The sequence below is a fragment of the Rana temporaria genome, chromosome 2 (assembly GCF_905171775.1).
Source record: "Rana temporaria chromosome 2, aRanTem1.1, whole genome shotgun sequence".
In the NCBI taxonomy this organism is placed as follows: Eukaryota; Metazoa; Chordata; class Amphibia; order Anura; family Ranidae; genus Rana; species Rana temporaria.
In genome coordinates, this window is record NC_053490.1 from 312,221,900 (window position 1) to 312,245,487 (window position 23,588).

Genomic DNA, 23,588 nt, shown 5'->3' on the forward strand with positions numbered 1-23,588 from the left:
AAAGCATCTTGATGAGTCACCTGAAGTGAATGTAAATATCGATCAGCTTTCTCCATTCGGGGGGGGGAAATGCAGAATGGCTGGGTATGCAAGGGTAAATTTGATGCCCCAAACAATGATCGGTCTAGGAGACTTGCGCTCATTTGACAAAGCACCCAACCGATGAGCCCACTCGACCACACACTTCTCATGAAGACCTAGAGCTTTTGGGATGTGGATAGGACACAGGTCTGTAAGAAAACCTGTATTGTATGTTTCAGGGAAACTGATGATGTGAAAAATGTTTCTCCGAAAACAGTTTTCCAAATCCTCCACTTTGTCCAGAAACTGGGTTTGATGTAGCTCATCCTCAAAATCAGAAATCCGCTGCTCTGCCTCTGTGAGCCTGTGTGCTTGATCCCCAAGCTCCCTCTTAAACTGCTCCCTGCCTGCAACCACCGCTCCTCAAACACTCCAATTTTTCCTTGCTCTTTGTTTCTACAATTTGATCCCATTTAATGACCTGCAGTTATGGAGCGGTTTACAAAGTTGTCCCTTTTGAAACTTAGTGTTCTTGTACTACCTTTGTGTCTCATTTTCCTATGATTTATGTTGCATGTATTTTTCTGTGATCACTGTTCCCTAAGTTATCCCTCATTTCCACATCTGTGATCATACCTATGTTGTTTGTAATTAGTAGGTCTAGCTGAGCATTATTGCTAGTTAGGATTTCCACCAATTGACACAAGAAACTGTTCTGCAAGACATTTAAGAAATGATGAGCCCTAGTTATATGAGCAGTTTCTTCTCCCCAGTCAATATCTGGATTATTGAAGTCCCCATGATAATAACATTGCCATACTTTGCCATCATTTCTAAACCTTCAGGTTTAGTGGGGACCCTGTAACTTGCACCCACTATTCATTTCCCTTATGTTTCATCCTCACAAGCTTTAGTCACACAAATGTTACCTCCTCCCTTGCCCTGTTATTAGTGCCATCCCTCGTATTTACTATCAGATCATTCTTGACATACAGGCACACCCCACCTCCTCTTTTGCTTACCCTATCCCTCTGATACAATTAGAACAGTTGGACAGTTGCAAGCCAGTCATATGAGCTGTCAGAATAGATTTCTGATACTCCCACAAAGTCAAAAAATCCTCCTTATGTATTAGCAGTTCCATTGCTTTCATTTAACCAAGTTTTTAACATTTGTGAACATAACTTTTATTATTTTATCCTTACCGACCTTGGTTTTAGATGCCCCAGTTACGCTACCAATGTTGCCTCCTATAGCACTCACTGCCAGCTATAGCTTTCTCTGATCAAACACAACCCCCCCCCAAAGCCACCATCAGCACCTGGTTTCAAGGTACCTCCAAGTTCCACCATCTTCTTCCCCAAATAGGGCTTCACCCCCCCCCCCCCTCCAATTTAGGTGGGATCTGCCCCTGCTGTAGAGCCAGTAACTGACCGAAAAGTCAGCCCAGTTTCTTCATGAACCCAGAACCCTCGTCCCTACATCAGTTCTCGGCCACTCATTAAGTTCTCTAAGCTCCTGCTGCCTCTCTGGTGTGGCTCAAGATACATGCACTATTTCTGAGAAATCTGCTTTGAAGGTCCTTTTCTTTAATATGGCTCCCAAGTCCCTGAAATAACTTTTTAGGATACTAGGATTCTCTATCTTCCTCTAATTTTGTCTGTGTTCTCAGTAATCACAGTACCCCAGTCACATGCCACAGTACTAACTTTACTCCCAATGTCTCTGTACTCACAGGGTTCAATGCCTCAGTATTCACAATGCCCTAATAACAATGCTTCAGTACTCTTGGTGCCCCAATCACAATGTGTCAATACATTGTGTCAATACAGTGCCCCTTTCCCAAAGCTTCAGGGTTTTCAGTGTATCCCAGGTACAATATCTTCGTACAGTATGCCAATCACAAAGCTTTAGTACTCACAGTGCCCCAATCATAATGCTAATGTATGTACGTACTGGGCACACAGTAACAATGCTGCATTACTCACACTTGTAAATGTGCCAAATAATGTCTCCAAAGCTTGACCTCAGCTGCAAATTTTTTTTAAATCCTGCTTTGTGTTTTAAAGTCTGCAGCCTATTTCAGGTCCCCGGCACTGTAAAGGTACCACATGATTTTACCTAGAGGTCAACCTCAGCTTCAAATTTTCTAATGTACGCTGCAGGTTAAATCTTGCATTGTGTCTTGAACTTTGTGGCCTGTTTTAGTGCTCTGGCACTGTGGAGGTGCCACACAATGCTTACACTGCAACATACTGTATTTATTGGTGTATAACACTCACTATTTTACCCAGAAAATAGAGGGTAAACTGTGCCTGCGTGTTATACGCAGGGGGCTGTGGAAAGTTTTTTTCATGAAACTTCCCTCCTAAAGTTAGGGTGCGTGTTATTTGCCTGTGCGTGTTATACGCCAATAAATATGGTAAATCCTGCAATGAGTGCAATAAAAGTGCCCAATAAGCAAGTGGTTAAATACAATCAAAAGAAAGCTCTATTTGTGTGGAAAAAGTTCTAACAATTTCTTATGGGTACAGTGTTGCATGACCATGCAATTGTCTTTCAAAATGCGTAGCGCTGAAAGATGAAAATTTGCCTGGGCAGGAAGGGGGTAAAAGTGCATTGAATTTAAGTGGTTAAAGTTATAATTTAGGTGTTAGTTTGTGTGTTTAAGTAGTCTCTATATATGTTAGAATACCTTGCAGTACTTTTTGGTCTTGTTCCTTAAGCCAGCAATAAAAACCCAATAGGGGATCTGACCCCACACTGTAGTGGGATTTCAGTATATCAGTGGTCATATTGCCAGCCATCCCACATTCTATGTAAGAACAGGATTGGAAATACAAGTGCCATTCTTCCATTTTTCCATTCAACCCTTAGATATTTTCCCAATGAAAAATGGTATTGTGCTCTTTTCTAATAAAAATAGTGAATGATGACAGGTGATGTTTAGAGTAAAATAATAATACTTTTAAATGTTTGTAACTTGATAAATGATGTCTAAACATTTTACTTTGTCATTATATTGTGAGAAACTATGGCAAAATGACCAATGTTTATGACCAATATTAACAATGAAATGCAATTTTGCAATGTTTACATACTTTTGTAAATCTCAGTTCTATTACATTGTCTAATCAAACCATGGAGGAAGTCTCATCTCATAAAAGCATTGTATTTCCTTGAAAGTTAGCTTATGAACAATATAGGCCTCGCACACATTTTATGAGATCTATTTTCTGGTTTTGTTAAATCCATTGACAGCAGTGAGGGTTTATGACTGGCAACTGCTAATAGAGAACATCTTTACACAATGCAGATCTTCTAAGAAGGTGGTCTAGCTTCTCCCCCTTGGGATATATATGTTCTATGTTTTCAATTAAAATAGAAACCATTTAAAAAATGTTGTGGAAAACACAAAAAAAAACATATTTTAATGAATATCTCTGTACACTTGAGTGACCATAAATGTATGAAAAAGCATAATGCAAATATACTTTTTATATATATATATATATATATACACACACAGGGAAAGAGAGAGAGAGAGAGAGAGAGAGAGAGAGAGAGAGAGAGAGAGAGAGAGAGAGAGAGAGAGAGAGAGAGAGAGAGTCTTTTCATAATTATCATACTGCATATACAGTGTTTGTGAACTGGTAAAGGTGTCTTATGGAACCCATTTAATTTTAATATGGTAATGATAACTTAGCAAGGACACGTTGCCTTTAGTCTCTGGGCTTTGGTCAGGATAGGGTTTCACAGTTTAAATATCATATATTAGAATACTTGAGAATGACATCAATCCCATGAGTTAAGGTACACAAGCAAATTTTGTACAGATAAAGCCCTGTTAGGATTTGAACCAAGGACCTAAGTGCAATTTAACTATTGTAATTTAATTATTGTGAAACTTATATTTTCTAAATATGACTAGCACAGCCTAGTTTGGTCTGATTAGATTAACCTAATACATCATAAAGACTAAAAAACAATCAGTAATGAACTCATGTTTAAATCAACAGATGCCAAAGTTTTAAAAAAAATGTATTGTGCTCTTTTGACTAAAACAATTGCAAAATATCAGCACGCTAGAACATGTCACAACTGCCCCAATCAACACAACCCGTGTGGTAGAGGATATTGTCCTGTGTTCACATCTAAGGAAACTCCCAAAACACATTTGTGTCCTCAATTTGTCTCCCGTGCCCACATTTTTTTTATGTTTTTAAATCTGCAAAGGAGTAGTAAAAAAACAACATGATAAGTCCTCCAAAATAAAATTTGTGAATCGGTGATAAGTTATTTGTTCTCTTTTAAGAGCCAAGCTTTGAGTATTGGTTTCTTTGAAATATACTAATCTATTTCCTACCATAAAGATTGCAAACCTTTGGCTTGAAGGCCAAACACAACCAAACCCAGGCCAAACACATACACTTTCATGGTCATGATGCCACTAGAAAATGCTACAACTAACAAAATCCATTTGGTAGAGAATATTGACCTGTGTTCATGTCTAAAGAAAGTCACAAAACACATTTGGGTCTCATTTCTTTTTTTTTAATTTGCAAGGGTGAAGCAAAAAACAACATGATAAATCCTCCAAAATAAAATTTGTGGAATGGTGACATGTATTTGTTCTACTTTACAGAGCCAAGCTTTTGAGTATGTGTTTCTTTGAAGTATGCATATCTATCTCCTCTCCTGGCTGGTGGCACTACAGTAAAGAGTGAAAAACCCTTGGCTTTGAGGTCAAACACAATCATACACAGGTCAGATACATACACATTCATAGTTGGAGGCGGCCATGCGGTGACAAAGTTATTAGTGGACTTGGTAAAGGTAGATGCTCTTAAAGAACCTGGTTTATTATTAACTAGTAGCCGACCGCGCACCGTCATTATACGGCGGCAGGTCGGCTCTCCTGGGCGAGAGCCCGTAGCTATACGTCCTATCGTATAGCCGCCACTAGGGGGCGCGTGCGCGCGCTCCCCGCTCGCCCCGACTCCCGTGCGTGTGCCCGGCGGGCGCAATCGCCGCCGGGCACACGCGATCGCTCGGTACAGAGCGGGGAACGGGAGCTGTGTGTGTAAACACACAGCTCTCGTTCCTGTCAGCAGGGGAAATGCTGATTTTCTGTTCATACAATGTATGAACAGAAAATCAGTGTTTCCCCTAGTGAGGCCACCCCCCCCCCCCCACAGTAAGAACACACCCAGGCATACTTAACCCCTTCCCCGCCCCCTAGTGTTAACCCCTTCACTGCCAGTGGCATTTTTATAGTAATCTAATGCATTTTTATAGCACTGATCGCTATAAAAATGCCAATGGTCCCAAAAATGTGTCAAAAATGTCCGAAGTGTCCGCCATAATGTCGCAATACCGAAAAAAAAAATCGCTGATCGCCGCCATTACTAGTAAAAAAAATATTAATAAAAATGCCATAAAAATACCCCCTATTTTGTAAACGCTATAACTTTTGCGCAAACCAATCAATAAACGCTTATTGCGATTTTTTTTACGAAAAATATGTAGAAGAATACGTATCGGCCTAAACTGAGGAAAAAAAATGTTTTTTTATATATTTTTGGGGGATATTTATTACAGCAAAAAGTAAAAAATATTAATTTTTTTCAAAATTGTCGCTCTATTTTTGTTTATAGCGCAAAAAATAAAAAACGCAGAGGTGATCAAATACCACCAAAAGAAAGCTCTATTTGTGGGAAAAAAAGGACGCCAATTTTGTTTGGGAGCCACGTCGCACGACCGCGCAATTGTCTGTTAAAGCGACGCAGTCCCGAATCGCAAAAAGTACTCTGGTCTTTAGGCAGCAATATGTTCCGGGGGGTAAGTGGTTAACACACCTTTTCACATGTTCCAGCATCAGCTTCCTCTTGGTGGGTGCAGGAATGAACCCTGCATTGAAATAATATATAAAAAATTGTAATTACATGATATAAAAAATTGTAATTACAAGACCCTATTAAACAGGGGCAGAAAAATTGGGTCTTGGGTGGTAGTGCCACAACACTGTAACCCCTCACAGATACTCTTGTTGGGCACAGGAACAGGCCTTTCCGTGAAATATTATTTAAAAAATTGCAATTACATGCCCATGGGCACAAAAACTGGGCCTTGGGTGGTGGTGCCCTAAACTAAAAAATATTTTTTGGAATCTAGCATCTTTAACCACTTAAGACCTGGACCAAAATGCATGTAAAGGACCAGGCCCCTTTTTGCGATTCGGCACTGCGTCGCTTTAACTGACAATTGCGCAGTCGTGCGACGTGGCTCCCAAACAAAATTGGCGTCCTTTTTTTCCCCCACAAATAGAGCTTTCTTTTGGTGGTATTTGATCACCTCTGCGGTTTTGATTTTTTCCGCTGTAAACAAAAATAGAGCGACAATTTTGAAAAAAATTCAATATTTTTTACTTTTTGCTATAATAAATATCCCCCAAAAATATATATAAAAAAAGTTTTTTTTCCTCAGTTTAGGTCGATACATATTCTTCTACCTATTTTTGGTAAAAAAAACGCAATAAGCGTTTATGAATTGGTTTGCGCAAAATTTATAGCGTTTACAAAATAGGGTATAGTTTTATTGCATTTTTATTGATTTATTTTTTTTACTACTAATGGCGGCGATCATCGATTTTTTTCGTGACTGCGACATTATGGCGGACACATCGGACAATTTTGACACATTTTTGGGACCATTGTAATTTTCACAGCAAAAAATTCTATAAAAATACATTGTTTACTGTGAAAATGTCAATTGCAGTTTGTGAGTTAACCACTAGGGGGCTCTGAAGGGGGTAAGTGTGACCTCATATGTGTTTCTAACTGTAGGGGGGTGGGGCTGGACATACAACGTCATTGATCGCCTTTCCCTATATCATGGAACAGACGATCGCGGGACTTCGGCGGCGATCGGGTCCGCGGTCACGGAGCTTTGGACCAGGTCGCGAACACGCAGCGTGGATGTGCGCCCGTGACCCACGGCTGGGCATTTAACAATCACGTACAGGTACGTGATTGTGCCCAGCCGTTCCATTCTGCCGACGTATATTGGCGTTAGGCGGTCCTTAAGTTGTTAAGATTGAGGAGGAATAGGATAGTCAGTATAGGCAGTTTTCAAGGGATTCCAGATCCATAGCAAATTCAATCAGTTACATCAGATTGAGGTGCTTAATAGCTGCTGATCCAAGACTGATTCATTTTTATGAATAATCTTTGATCAGTTACAAACCCTCCAGCAGCACTGAATGTGCGTTCAGAAAGCACACTGAATGCAGGACAGGCCAGTAGCTCAATTGTATATTGAGCAAGTTCTGGCCAGTGGTTCATCCTCAAGACCCAGTAACCCAGTGGATGCTCTGTTGGAAAGGTCTCCAAGTCTGCTCTTGCCCCTAGATATTCCTGTACCATATAATGCAGAGACTGGCAATGGTTGCTTGAACCAATCAGACCTTGGCACTGAGGACTGAAAAATCATTTAAAGGCGTCAGTCACCTGGCCACCTTCTCCACCGTCCAGCACCAGGAAATGGTAACCTCCCAGGGTCTAAAAACATGTTACACAAACCTTTCTTCAAGGCATCCTGAAGATGTTTCATCCTCTGCTCCCTCTGCGAAGGCAGGATGAGTTCTGCAACTTCACCCTTGTAATGTGGATCAAGAAGGGTTGCCAGCCATTAATGATCCCTCTCCTTGATACCATGAATCCTAGGGTCCTTTTGCAGGCTTTTCATAATCAGAGAGGCCATGTAGCGTAAGTTATCAGGGGCATTTGCCATTGGACTGAATGGCAGGTCATCATATGTCTGGTCAAGCAGGTGGTGCCCAAGCGGCTGCTGTTCTGGCCGCTTGGTCTGCTTCAGACATAGGTTGCAAACAGCAACGGTGCTATGCTGCACATGTGTCGAAAAAGGCCCACACCAAGGAACTTAAAAGTCAGTGGGGAGTCAGCAGCGCTCTGCACCTGTGGAGCGTGGCAGTGTCATGCAATAGGGTGGCTGCCCTTAAGCTGCCCCCTAGAGGACATCCTGCCTCGTTGGAGTTGTGTCTCCTCCTCCTCTCTTCTCTCAGGCACCCAAGTACAGTCAGTGACCATACCAACCCCTCCCTCCTCGTCTTTGGAGCAAACTTGGCAGTAGGCTGCAGCTGGGGGAACATGGCTGCCAGTTTCTTGTCCTTTCGCACCCCCTCTCTCTAGGCTCATGTTACTCCGTTCCTCAACCTGTGAACCAACATCGGAGCCTTCAAATTGCTATGCATCCTCCAGCAGCATATAACCGACACTGTGTTCGAATAATTCTGGGTACTGCTCTGTGCATGATGGTGGGGCTATGGAAGGAGTGACTGTGGACAAGGAGCCAGTGGAATAGGCCACTTTGGCAGCTGCATTGGAAGGCACACTACTTTGAGCCTGAGTGACAGAGGATGAGGAGGATGAGGACGGCTTCATTATCCCCTCCACCAACTCTTTTGCATGTTGTGGCTCAATAACACGGCCAGCAGCAGAAAAAAAGGACAAGTGCGCCCCACAGGCATCTGCAGAGGATGCACCATGTCCCTGACCACCACTGTTGACTGTAGACACAGAGGCTGCTTGCCCTCTTTTAGTGAACTGTTGTCAGGGAACCAACCGTGGAAGAGCTGTCAGACGTGCTCTTCACGGACCAGCAAGCGCAGTGCGCATGCGCGCGCAAACGCTCGCAACGAGCATGCGCGCGCAAACGGGAAACAACTCTGCAAATCCTGTATTCTTCACTGCGCACGCGTGTGCGCCAGTACGCACGCAATGCGGGCGGAACTCCTGGCGTCAGTGCCCTATTTAAAGACTTGCTGCAGCAGTTACCAACTGCTGCATGATCGTTAGCCTTTGTGTGTTCCTGAGCCCTTGTTCCAGTGTTCCTGTTTACCTGTTGACGACCCGGCTTGCCTGACCTGACTTCTCCAGTGTATGACCCCGGCTTGTCTTTCGGATTACCCTTATCCTGTTCCTGCCTGATTGTTCCAGTGTATGACCTTGGCTTGCCTTCTGACCTACTCCAACTACATCCAGCTTCCTGTGCATGACTTCCGGCTTGGCTCCTGACTCCGCCCCTGGGTTTCCCTGCGTACCTACCTCATCTGGTACTTCCATGGTACCCCTGCCTAACTACGTATCCTGGTGGATAGCTGAGCTTCTACACCTTCTCAGCAAGTCGCAGCTGGCAACCCCTGCATCTCCGGGCACAGCACCCCCTGTCTCACCTCCAGGGGGCGTTCTGCACTCAGTCGCAAGGGAAGCCCTCTCAGCACTTCGGCCTCTGGTAAGGTACGTGACACCTGTGAACATCTGCCTCTCCTTGGTGGCCTTCTGGACATGATGTATTTTTTGTTTATATATATATATTAATACACTGCCTGAAGTGTATTAGAAACTGTTAATAGTGGATAGGATATTACCGCGCTACTAAAGAGGAGGGGAGGGAGGGGTAGGGGTTAGGAGTGGAAGGGGGAGGGAAAAGAGAAGGAGGAGGGGGGAGAAAGATAGGAAGGGAATACTGCTGCAACACTGAAGGTGTATCAAACCCAAAATTGTTGTAATAAATAAGTAGTGCTGCGCTGTGTGATAGGGTAGATGAATTAAAGAAAATACAGTTGCTATAACTGATATGTGAACATCAAAGAAAAAATACTACTCGCTGATATTGGTGATACAAATGACATCCAATCAAAAATACAGAGTGCTCAGTGATATTAAATTGAAGCATGCACTGCTATATAGTAGCAAAATTAAAAAAACACATATAGGTGATAATAAGAGATGCATGCAGAAAAACAGCAAAAACGAATGCTGTTTAGAAGATCAAAATATCAAAGAAACAATCAACAATAAAGTGCTAGAGAAAAAGTAAGGAGAAAAGCGCCACTGAGTAAACTGTGTTTTAATATAAAGTATAAAATAATCCAGCACTTACATCATAATACACTATGCTGCAGTCAGGGAAGCTGGCGCAAGTCTGACGATCAGTGAACCACGTATCCAGATGAAATATAGCTGCTGGGAGCCGAGGGGAGCCAGCTATGTCCGTGGTAGATGTCTCACTGTCAGCAGGGAATTCATCCGGTGGAACGTAGAGTCAGCTTGGACGGGGGCCGAGAAGGACCACGACGCGTTTCAGAGCATGCGCAAAGGAACCGACCTGCGCGCTCCTTTTTCAAGTGTGTCACTTGAAAAAGGAACGCGCAATATACCTATTGGCATCTTGCTGGGACTGATTTCATTACATCCTAATATGGACTCATGAACTTTCAGACTGCACATGCTGCCGTTGTGGTTTGTCCATTTATGTTAATTAATGTTAATCTATTTTTATAGTTTTAAACCCCTAATTGATTGTTTGGGCAGACAACCTGAGCGCTGTACCCCATTGCCAACAATAAAGTGCTGGTGCTTATGCCGAAATATTCAGGTGGTGCAGAGAAGGAATTTCAATATCCTTTTGAAGTTTTAATGAGGGTGTCCCCTTACCTTACTGCTGTAAGGTAACAACATGTATATTATAGTAGTTTCCAGTTTCCAGTAGTTTCAGAATGTAGTATGTCCCAGTGAAATGTAATCTCTGTATCCTCCGAACATGAGAACGCTGCACCCTTGTTACACACGTGGTCCTTGTGAGGAGGAGGATGAGGAGGAAGAGGTCGCCATGACATCAGAAGATGACCTGAGATGACATCACCTTCTCTATGGAAATGTTGGAGTCTGTAGATCTCTTCTCCACATGTCTGGAAATGTCTCTAAGACCCGACTTCCTGGAACATCGTATTTCAATAGTGCAGTATCGTTTAAAAGTTTTTAATAATAAAAAATACATACATTATGGTACTCATATGGATGCAATAAAAACAGGCATAAAAACAAGTGGGGAGTTCGCAAGCGTCACCTCCGGTACCTCTTGGTGGACTCTGGACTCATAAGCCTCGTACACACGTCCGAGGAAGGGCGAAACACATCGCTTTGCTCGTCGAGTTCCTTGTGAAGCCGCCGAGGATCTCGGCAAGCCAAATTTTCCCATTCCCGTCAAGGAAATAGAGATCATGTTCTCTTTTTGGCCCGACGAGATCCTCAACGGTTTCCTCATCGAAAAGTGTAGACACGACCGGTTTCCTCAGCAAAAAAAAAAAACAGCAAGCTTCTTGCTGGTTTTTGCCGAGAAACTTGATCGTGTGTACGAGGCCTTACGCGTATTCGTCATGACACGCAACTTCTTCAGGAGAAGAAGTCACGTGTCGTGACTTTTGTAACACCACCGAATGCACTGTAGATATAGTAGATATAGGCTACACTGGTGCAGAGTATATATGTATATATATATATATATATATATATATATATATATATATATATACTAGACTAGGGCTCAAAATTTCAAGTCCTGAGCTACTAGCCAGGACTCAAAGGTTACTCGCCACCAGTTGCCCCACCCAGTCCACCCCGCCCCTAATTCCATTCCTAAATACGCCCTCATAATTTATTGCATGAAATGACACCTAAATGTTTTATGCAGAATTAAGTTATAATGTATGTGTCCACCAATGCAGCCTTGTGCAGCCAAAGAGACTTGGCTGCACAGTGGGGTGAGAGAGCAAAGTGTGTGTGGATGTAGCCAGGGTGGCGAACCTATTCAGCGCTTCTCCCTTATCTGCTGGAGTACCTTAAGGCATCCTTGAAGTTCCGACTGGAGATCCAGTCGATGGCTTTTCATGCTCATATGATCCGCTGTTGCCGACATGCGGGTCCATCTGTTGTGGTAAGGGTATTAATTTTTTCTACACAGTGATGATTCATTTCTACAATTGATGCCCTGTCCATCCAGTGGTGTATTTAGGTTTTGTGCTGCCCTAGGCCTGACTAAACTTGCGCACCCCCTAATTTAAACATGACCCGACCCTTCCTGTCAAAGCCACACAAACACAATCAATTGCCTAATTTATTGGTAAAATATAAAAGATGAGGTTGCACTGAACACTCCGGTCAGCCCTCTCAGGCATTGGCTGAGAGCCCTGATTGGGAGCTGATGAACAGATGATGGCTTCTGTCAGAACCAGCCAATGCCGTCCGACATTCAGCCTGTGTATGGCCTTATTACATTGTAAATATGCTTTTGTGTGTAATTGTAAATATCATGTAACACACCATACTAATACTGTCCATTGTGTTGTGAATACTGTTTTTTTTAAATATTATGTAACCTTATCAATAAATGTATATTGCAGATTGAACTACTCCTTTTGTCCAAGAATCATTCGATTGAGCTGTTTATATACAGCAATGACTCCTATAGTGATTGGAGTATATTCACATATACAGTACACCTAACCTAGTTAACAATTTTTTTTAATCCTATTTTTAGTTTTGTATTTCTTTCCTGTTCCCATCCAATGAGATTCCGACTCGGGTTGTGTTTAGACTGTGATTTGGGCTTGGCTATTTCTAATTTTCTTAAAGTGTCCTTTAGGGCCAGTTCACACCATAGAAACATAGTCCTGGTGCATTTTGGTGCATTTTCAGTCCATTGCTTTTTTACCCCCTCTTTTTTCTAACCTTAAATAAGGACATGTGCTTTCCAGTGCATTTTTTGTGTGTTCCAGTGCATTTTTGATGCGTTTTACAGCATTCCAGTACAGTCCAGTGCAGGAAAAATGCAGCATGTTCTACTTTTTTACTGGAACTGGAACTCACTTCAACTGCAAGCACTGATGTGAACTATGCCCTTGAAAACCATATAACCTACTTTCCAATGCGTTTTTGATTCAGAAAAAAATCCACTAGACTGCATCTGCACTAACAATGCATACACAGTGTTTTCCATGTATTCCAATGGCTTTAGTTCACCCCAATGCAGTCAGTTCCAGTCATTTTCTGGTCAGTTTCTGCACCGGAAAATGACTGAAACTGACTGAACTCATGTGAACGAAAGTCATTGGAATACATTGAAAACACTGTGCATGCATTTCTAGGGCCAGTTCACACCACAAAAATGCACTCTGGATACGTTCCGGGTCAGTTTTTGCTTACAGTTTACACCACACGCTGTTCCAGTGCGTTTTTGATACAATCTGCTGGGTTCCAATACAGTTCTGTGCAGAACAAATTTAGACGCTCTACTTTTTTTTCTGCACCGGAAACTGACTGCACTGGTGTGAACTAGAGCCATTGGAATACATAGAAAACACTGCATGCATTTTTAGTGCATGCATAATGTATCCCATACTCATTCACATAGGGTGGGGCCTTGTTAAAGGGGCTCCTAGATTAGAAGAGGCTCTTGTCCCCATCAACATTGGGACAAGGTGCTTTGGGATGGGGGCACAGAGCCCCCCCTGCCCCAAAGCACCCACATCACCAAGTTCTGGGCATGTGGCCTGGTATGGCTTAGAAGGGGGAGCTTGTTTGCCCACCCCTCTTTCCTTACCTGCCAGGCTGCATTCTCAGATAAGGATCTGGTATGGACTTTGGCGTTGGACCCCACACCATTTTTTTTTATCATTTTGACATTGGGTTCCCCTTCAAGATCCTCGGAGGATAAGTTGTATGCCACAAGTCAGATCAGTTAAGATGCAACTTACAGTACATTCCAATTAATGGGCTAAAATCATGCCCGATTCCAACAAGGTAGTGCAGGAACCTTTTTCAAAGTCGGACCAGTTAAGACGGCTCTCGTAGGGAACAATGGATTTATACACATCGTGTGACATGTGCTCCCAAAGTCGGAGCTTATGTCGCACCAGCGCACCAGTCAGTAATGGTGAAAATATTAGCTGCAAGGAGACCACAGACAATACAGGTTAATAATCTTTTAATTTCTGCTTGCCTCATTCTGGCCACAGCTTTAAGTTCCTCTTTAACTGCAAAACACATTGATTCAAGTAATGAGGCAAAAACACAATTAAGAAGTATAAAAAAAATATTATTCACAATATTTTAGTAAAATTATAACCCATTGAGTTGGTGTACTTTCATAATTTCACAAATATCATAAAAATATTGCAGTGTTAAAAAGACTTAAAGAAAGCCCATAGTGATATTACTTTGCATTCTTCCAAATCTGGTACATGTCACCTGGTTCGATGTGTTTTGGTTAGCTATTCTGGGATGTGGCATTGTACAAGTTTTCCCCAAGATATAGTTGGATTTTTTTTTTCTCTTTAACTGCAGTAGAGAATCACTGAGATCACTTTGTTCTCCAGCAAGGGTGTCTGGGTCATAAGACTGACTAAACACAATTAAGATTTTTTTGGCAGGTAAAACCATTTATGCGATGTATATTTATGGTGAGTATTTAGCTGTTTTCCTGGATTTTCCTGAATTTTCAGTATTTTCAGTATTTTCAATTTAAGTATTCTTATCAGTGGGTGCTATTTTTTTAATATATTTTTTTGCATATTATTAGCAAATATAAGTGCATAGAGAAACCATTTGTTTAATACATATTGTATGTAGGCTTGGTAATACTGCACATTGACTTCAATTCACTGCTTTTCTCTCTCAGTACAAGTGTGTGGATCTGATTTACTAAAACAAAATGCAAAGGGTCAGGGAAAATGCGCTATAAAGATTATGGACATGCATGTGTTGTGGGCTCATATGAACATGCCAGATCACACTGCTAAAGAACTTGAACCATTATCTGACCTAGTAAAATGTACACTGTAATACCTGTGTATCTGTAACAATCAGATTCAGTGAAACCTACTCCGCTATAGAGTATTTCTTCCTTTACAATGGGACAAAAAGGCTGTTCCCTATCATGTTTTTTCAAAGGCATAGGGCCTTTGGCAGCACAGACTAAATTAATTATTATTTTGAGATACAAGGATTTCAAGTTATTGCTTTCTGCAGACAGCATACTCACCATGATCAATAAACTATTACTGTCCCTGCCACATGTCTTGATATAAAATTATTTAATCAAGCCTCCGGAGCTCTTCCTATTAATATATCCTCTCAGCAGCTACAATTGCTTATGTCGGTAGGCAAGATATTACCAGTATACCTGCCATTTATTGATGCCACTTAATATGTAAAAACTGTGTAACACATTTCAAATATCTTAGAGCAGACCTTCACTGAAATATAATACCTGCCATCATTTAACCCCCTCTTTCTCCCAGTTACATATTTGCCCTTTTTTAAATATTTGAACACATATGTTAAACATTTTGTTTTAGCTGGTGCTCTGGTCCACTTCCTTATTTCTAACTTAGGTGAGCATGATGTACACTCACAATATCTATGTCTATGGATAGAGTAAGAGATGGTTATAACCTCTGTCAGGTAGTTTTAGCCATCTGTGTTCCATTGGGGAGATGTTACTTCACTTCCTGTCCCATAAAAAAAAAAACAGGAAGTGAAAAGAAACCATTTCAAAGTGAGAGAATCCCTTGTTGTTACCAGGGTCACCAGAACCACTGACCCCCATTTGCAGATTTCCCACCTTTCCTGTTCTGTGGACAACTCATAATTTTGGAGTTTTGATTTGGGAGATGACTGTCACTCTCTGACTACTCAGTTGAAGCCCAAATCCAAGGTGGCAGTTTGCCGACCCATGCATGTGCAGTAAGTGGTACTTCAGCAGCCATCTTTCATTTAGGAGTTAGATCTCACATCCTGATCACTCAGTTGGCTCCCAAATTCAAGATGGAGATGCAGGAGAAGAAAAAGCTGAGAAGACTTTAGGTTGTAGGAAGACAATGATGGAATCAATTGGCTGGTAAGTCTATGTTTTTTATTTTACTTTTGCTGTCAGAGCTTGTTTTATGTTTTTTTAGCACATTTATTTAAAAACTCATTTAGGCCTGAAGAACACTTAAAACCCCCAAAACATTATTTTTTGAGGCAGACACCCTGGAGCATAAAATCATGATAGCTACAATTTTTTGAGCTATGCAATATTAATGCAATGATTTATCAAGCAAACTTCCTGTGAAAATACACTAAAGTTGATTTTAGGGCACACAGACACAATGGGGGTTACAGTATTTGCTAAATACAAATCCACTTTGCACTACAAGTGCACTGCAAGTGCACTTGGAATTAAAGTTGCTGTAGATCAGAGAGGGACATGCAAGGAAAATAAAAAACACCATTTTAGCTTGAACATGATTGGATGATGACATCAGCAGAGCTTCCCCTCATTTCAGATCCTTAGATTTAGAGCAACTGCACTTCCAAGTGAACTTGCAGTGCAAAGTGGATTTGCCTTTCGTAAATAAAACCCAATATGTTATTTAATTTTTCGTTAAAATATAAAATATGAAGTTGTGCCATGTAAATAGGTACACAACATGTTTTTTAAAGGTGTAACTTTAAATTTGTACACAATTTTTTTTCACTAAACTTTATTTTTTGTCACATAGGGGACGAAAAATATCTCCATGTGGTGCTTTTTTTGGTGACAAATTCTCTTTAATGAGACATCAGGGGTCTTTTAGACCCCTGATGTTACACCTGCCCACTACTTTTTTCCCACCAAGACTGTCCCAAAAAAGTGACAACCAGACATTTTACACATCACTTCTGGGTTCTTAGTAGGAAGGGGAGATCAGCAATCATCTGTTCACTGGTCTCCCTCCCCTCTACCTGGTTGCATCCACCATGTCAGTTATGAGTTAAGCAAGGAGCCAGGGAAACATGCCAGGGGCTTGTGTGGAAGCAAGCAGTCAGCCAGTAAAAAAAAAAGTCAGCAGCTACAGTACTTACATACTAATTTTTCTGCTACTGTATTGTTTGTAATCTCTAAATTGTAGTAAGACACCTGCTTGTACTTTGGGTCGATTTTCTAAAGGCAAATAGACTCTGCACTTTGCAAAGTGCAATTGTACTCTGCAAGAGCAGTTGCTCCAGAGCTTAGTAAATGAGTAGAAGCTCTGCTGACTTCCATCATCCAATCATGTGAAAGCAAAAATGCTGAGGCCTTGTTCACACGGCCGAGTTTCTCGGCAAAAACCAGCAAGAAGCTTGCTGGTTTTTTTTTTGCCGAGGAAACCGTTCGTGTGTACACTTTTCAACGAGGAAACCGCCGAGGATCTCGTCGGGCCAAAAAGAGAACATGTTCTCTATTTCCTTGATGGCAATGGGAAAATTTGGCTCGCTGAGATCCTCGACGGCTTCACAAGGAACTCGACGAGCAAACCGATGTGTTTTGCCCGTCGAGTTTCTCGGCCGTGTGTACGAGGCATCATTGGTTATTCTTTGCAAAGTGAAGCTTTACCTAATTTACTAAGCTCTGGAGCAACTGCACCCAAAGTGCACATTCTATTTGCCTTTAGTAAATCAGCCCTTTTGTATCAATATATTTTGGGCAATTCTACAAAAATGGCAGCTTCCTTGGCTGAAAACGATAGGGGGGTTTACTTACACTTTAATCAGTTTGGGGTGTTACTGTTGTAAGTAAGTCAAATATAAATGGAATCCATAGCCAAATATGGGCTACCAAAACACATACAGTAGTTGCTGAGGCTGTCTGTAAAAACCATACTGTTCTGCAGGGGCGGACTGACCATTCAGGCACTCAGGCACTGCCCGAGGGCCCCATGCCTCTAGGGGGGCCCATCAGGGTTGCCAGCCTCAGTAAAACCAGGGACAGTATGTCAAAATCTGTGTTTTAACAAAGATTATAGCTGCCCGCCTCTCCAGTACCATTTCAGTGTGTATATTCTGTGTGTACGTATGTATACTGTATGTGTATATTGTGTGTCTGTGTGTGTATACTGTGTATGTATACTGTATGTGTGGCCTCATAATCTATTGCCTGGGGGCCCCATAATCTCCTATTGCCCGGGGGCCCCATAATCTCCTATACCCCGGGGGCCCCATGAGTTGTCAGTCTGCCCCTGCTGTTCTGTAACACTACGTACAGATTGTAGACTTCCCCAAGGCATGTAATTTTAAGCATTTATGAATTTTCAATGTCACCCTTTAAACCACATGAAAAGAACCTCTTTCTGCTGCGTGGTATGTCCCCGGTGGCAGTACCCAGCTTTACATGCCCTTTTTAAAGAAATGTTTTGCCTAATATCCCTAAAAATTGTCAGAAATGTAATACAAAATTCTCTTCCAATAGCCTTCAATGGGATTTAATAAAAGTGTCTCTGAGTGCGGCTCCAAGTGCCACTGTTAATGCTCCGGTGAATCACTGAAGATGCAGGTGCCAGCATCCACAGAGCTCATCCAAGCAAGATAAGAAAATACTGAAGCAAAGAGATGCTGCACATGGATCAGCCCGGGTGTATAGAACTAGAATAGCCTCAGCCTTGGCTCCTCTGGGGTCACGCCCCCTTATGTGGCCCTCACCCAGGGCCGATCCTAGGCAGGGTGCACAGGGTGCATTGCACCCAGGCGCCTGCAGAGGTGGGGGCGCCGAACATCTAACAGACTCTCTAACAGAAGTCCTCTCTGTGTCCATCAGAGGCCCCCCTCCAGGTCCCAATAAAGTACTCTGCTTCTCTTCCTGTATTTTGTTTATTGTTAAGAGATCATGTAAGGATCCCAGATTAATGAAGACTTTGTGGGGGAGCATCTCTGTGGTTGAGTCATTGCCATAGAAACATTTGTAAGTGGGAGGAGTTGGTAAAATTACGACGCCCATGTGGGGGCGCCAGAAATATTTCTGCACCCAGGCGCCTGTGACCCTAGGATCGGCCCTGCCCTCACCTCAATGGCTAAGCACTGTAGACAGGGGTAAAATGCATCAGAGATGTGGCCTGAGAGGAGCTGAGGCTGAGACCATTCTAGTTCTCTACTGAATACATGGCATCTTTTTGCTTCAGTGTTAATTAGGATTTACTAATTAAATTCAGGTTTGCCAAATTTCAAACAAGAGTCACAGAACTCCCGGAAAGTCAAATTCCAGTAGATTATCTCATGTTTAAGAAAAAAAAATGCCTAAATGCTATGCTGCATACGCAAATGGGGCACAAAATGTAAGGTATAGTTAGAATTTATAATCAAGCACTACAACATAAAAATGTGTACATCAGCTGCTGCTTGAACTGCTGTGTATATACACAAAGAAATGCGCATGCACAGTACAATATGCTTTATACAATTTTTTTTTTTTTTTTTTACAGTTTCTAGATGAAAGAGGGTGTGCACTTGATTCAGTTTTTTTTTGTTTTTTTTATACATAGAATGGCCATTTTAAAACACAGTTGTAAGACAGGCTCAAGAACATTAAATATAATCACATTATATTTCAGGCTTCTCATGAATTAGCTGGCACATCTTCAAATGCTGGAGAGCTACATTCCACTGTACACTGTATATTGCATCCCAGGTGCATAGTCAATTCTGTAGTATACAATTGACTTGTTTGTGCATGATTGATGCAATGCCATATGCACTTATCTTTTAGAATATCAGCCCTGTTGCTCTTTTATGTTGCCTTATATAGTTTTTAATGTATTGTTTGTTCTTTGCATGCTTTGTTTTACATTCTGTATTTAAAAAAAAAAAAAACTGTCACCAACTTATACAAATTGCAGGTTAACGTACAGAAATGTTAAGTACTTTAAATACTTTCCACAATTTCTTCTAAACAATTTTTAATCCCTTCCAACATGCATTTCATCTTACCAGAAAAGCTGACCACTCCTCCATAGCACAGCCACAGTCATCTGCCCTCCTGCTTGGCCATAGCCATTTCCTCTTCCGGTAGTTTCTAATTTCTATCTGTGCTGATCCAGCTCCTCTGTCTCTCTTCTCATCTCCCTACCTACATTTTTATCTAGCTGCCAGGGGAGGAGCAATGAGAAATACTATAGCCTGTAACTTGAGTGACAGCTTTGAGTCTGCTGGGTTTGCTATCATTACTGTACATCAAGATGGAGGCACCCATCTGCAGTCTCAGGTCTTTTTAGATGTCTATATAAGGGGGAATTTGGCATGTAAATAACATGCATAACATATGTTAAATGAACACATAATATTATGCAAAGATTGTTATTAAATATGAACGGTCTTTCCCCCGATTACATTTTTTGAAAGGCTTTGCCGTGATGCTCCTAGAGGTAAAGTTCTAATTTCAGACCTCTATCTTTCAGCTGTCATTTACAATTTTGCTAGTGTGCTCCCTTATATGAGTAAATAGGAGACTGATTGCACTATGCAAACCCCCCCCCCCCCAATAGAGGACTGGGATAGTATGCTGGATATGTTACGCTAATGTACTAAATCACTTGCGATTAGGGAGACTGCCCTTAAATTACTGACCTCGTCAAACTTCAAGCTATCTTTCCTGGATTATGTGGCTGTCCACTCTCAGGTTCCTTTTAAACATATTTTTTGGAATGAAGCAAAATATCCGCTTTAGCCTCAGCAATATCAGGCACTCCCTTAAACCTAACAATGTAGATGCGCCTTATTGGTGCTTCAATACCAGGCGTTTTACATAAAGAGTTTCCTCACACTGGTTATTTCACACTGTTTTGACAATATGGGCCATTGCTTTACACTTGAAATCCCCAATGGTTCCTTTATCTAATTTTTTTTTTTTAAAAGGTTTTTATTAGCCATAGACACATTCACAGGAAACGACAGTGCGTATAAGGTACAAAAATAGCAGTACATATTCCTAGAACAAGGAGGATAAGAAAATTTCACATATTGCCTGTCCTTACATATCAAAATAACAGAAGACAATCCTAACATGGACTCTCCTAAAGTGCATACAGCTGTTTTATGTTTTATAAACTCGCAGCTACAACTAAATTTCGCACTTCTGTCTAATAATCATCAAGTAGTGCATTGGTCCATACTTATGGAAAAGTGACATAGTGCGGCGTAGCCATCAAAGAATAAATAACAAAGTAAAGAAAATAAAATAAAAACAAAAGAGAAAAAAAACCCACAAAAAAAGAACAGGAAAAACCCCACGTGTGTGCCGTGTGCTGCCGTCCCTCCAATCCCCACAGTTCTCTCAACATCAAGTACATAATGGATATTACATATTTCAATCAAAACCAGTAGTCCCTTACGTCTCTCCAGGGTTGGTGTCCATGGAGTCAACCCATCTACCCCATTTATCTAAAATTTTGGATAGAGATGATGATATCATGCTAATGGGAAGGATCCTATATACTTTACAGGATAGAATTTGCCTGTTTTATCGTAAATGGGATGTGTGGAAGACCCACCATCATATGCTTGTACCGTGAACTTATATATGTTCGCATTATCATAGGCTAAATATTTAGTGCCATTGGGTGCTCTTTTGATTTTCTATTTGCCTATATGTGTAATTCTAGCAATCCAGATGTTCTTCTAAATTGTTGTTTTCTTTATGGTATAAATTTGTACTTGTGATGTGTCTTATTTTGTGTATATTGTCATGATACTATGTACCATATATACCTTAATAAATAGTTTGTAAACAAACAAAAAAAAAGAAAAAAGAATGGTCTGGCAACTGGGTCTCTTTAACCATTTGCCATCTTACAGTTTCATAAAAATGGCCAGATGGCTGCTTATAGACTCTTTCAGGGAAATTCAAAATAGCCCTAATGGCCCTTTTCTGGTGGTAGTTCCCTTGAGAACTTCCATTGCCCAATTCAATTAAGCATTTGTGACTGTGTTGGTACCATTAGCAACAGGTGCAGCAAATTCAGGTAGTTCTTACCACCACCGCCTGGCATTATGGCAGTGCCAAATTGTTGAAGAATTACCGCCAGTTTCCAGCTTCGAAATAGCTTAGAGCAGGCCATACCTATGTTGAGAAGCTGGCATGCATTTGACAGTTCCTTGCACATAGCTATATCCCTGGCCCTATTCAGCTGTTGGCCGGGACATTTCCTGTCTGAAAGCTAAATGCAAACAGGAATGTGGGTGATAGCATTACCCAAATATGGGCAATGCCCATATTTGGTAAATCACCCGTCACTGTGTAGATGAAGCCTGATGGGGAACTGTGTACTTTTGGTTTATAGTGCACGGCAGTGGGTATATTTGAAAGGTGCTATTGGACTGAATAGTGGCTATAGTTTTTGTAATATATTTACCTTTATAACATTCACAAGTTTCACAAGGGAGTTTAAAGGGGTTGTAAATGTTTGTTTTTTATTTTCCAAATAGGTTCCTTTAAGCTAGTGCATTGTTGGTTCACTTACCTCTTCCTTCTATTTCCCTTCTAAATGTTTTTTTTTTCTTTGTTTTCTTTGTCTGAATTTCTCACTTCCTGTTCCTCCGCAGAAAGCTGTGCTGGCTGACTAACCCCAATGGATGATGGGGGCAAGCTTACTGAGGAGAAACAGGAGGGAGAAATTCAGACAAAGAAAAAAAAACAAAGAAGGGAAATCGAAGGAAAAGGTAAGTGAACCAAGAATGCACTAGCTTAAAGGAACCTATTTAGAAAATAAAAAACAAACCTTTACAACCCCTTTAACATGCCAGTCTCCAAGTGGTTAAATGTATACAAACATTATACCCATTCATCCCAGCCTAAGCGCATATCATGCGTGTTGGTCAACACAAGATCGGCAGTAAAACACAGACAAGAAATCCATGATTTCATCCTACAATACGACTTAGACTGCCTCTTTATCACAGAAAGCTGGCTGACAGCCGGCTGTAACACCATTCTAGGAGAATTGGTGCCAGAAATTTACCTCATTCAAACGCAAAACAGAGTGGGGCAAAGAGGGGGAGGCCTGGCGGTGATCCACAAGATTCACCTCTCGATCACCAAACCAGTCCTTCAAAACTCGCTTCCATTCATGGAAACCCTCAATCTGCAACTGCAAACTAATCCCCAAGACACTGTCCACATTCTTCTCTGCTATAGACCTCCCGGTCCAAAAACGCACCTTCTCACGTCACTAACGGAGTTCATCTCCACCTATACCCTAAACATCAAACACCTCTTGATGCTTGGGGACTTCAACCTCTGGGCCAACTCCTCACTGGACCCCATTGCCGACGCCTGCATCGACCATCTGGAAGGTTTAGGTCTGCAGCAACTAGTACATGGGCCCACTCATACCTCAGGTCATACGCTCAATCTCATTTTCAAACAAGATGTTGAAATCGACGTCCTGGAAAATGAGCCGCAACCATGGACAGATCATCATGCTATTGAATTCACAATTACTAAAAACTCCCCCCCAAAAACAACAACAAAACCGGTGACAACTCACTGGACTAAATCTCAGAAGAAGCTCCACTCGGAACTCTTCAAAACAACACTAGGGAACAAAATAAAAATAATCCAACAACAGAAAACTGCCACAGATACACTCAACGCCATCAACAAGGCTCTACTACAGTCAGCTGACTTAGTAGCACCAAAACGCAAAACATGCATCCGGAAAACCAACACCAGCTGGTTTAATAACCAACTATTGTTGCTAAAGCAAGAGCGTAGAAGAGCAGAAGCTGCTTGGAAAATAAGCTCTTCAGAGGAAAATCACACTACTTATAAGATAATAACCAAGAAATACCACAAAGAAATCTTTATGGCCAAAAAAAAATCACTTTTCCAACACCATCGCAAATGCCCTAAACCGCCCCCGCGAACTCTCCAAACTG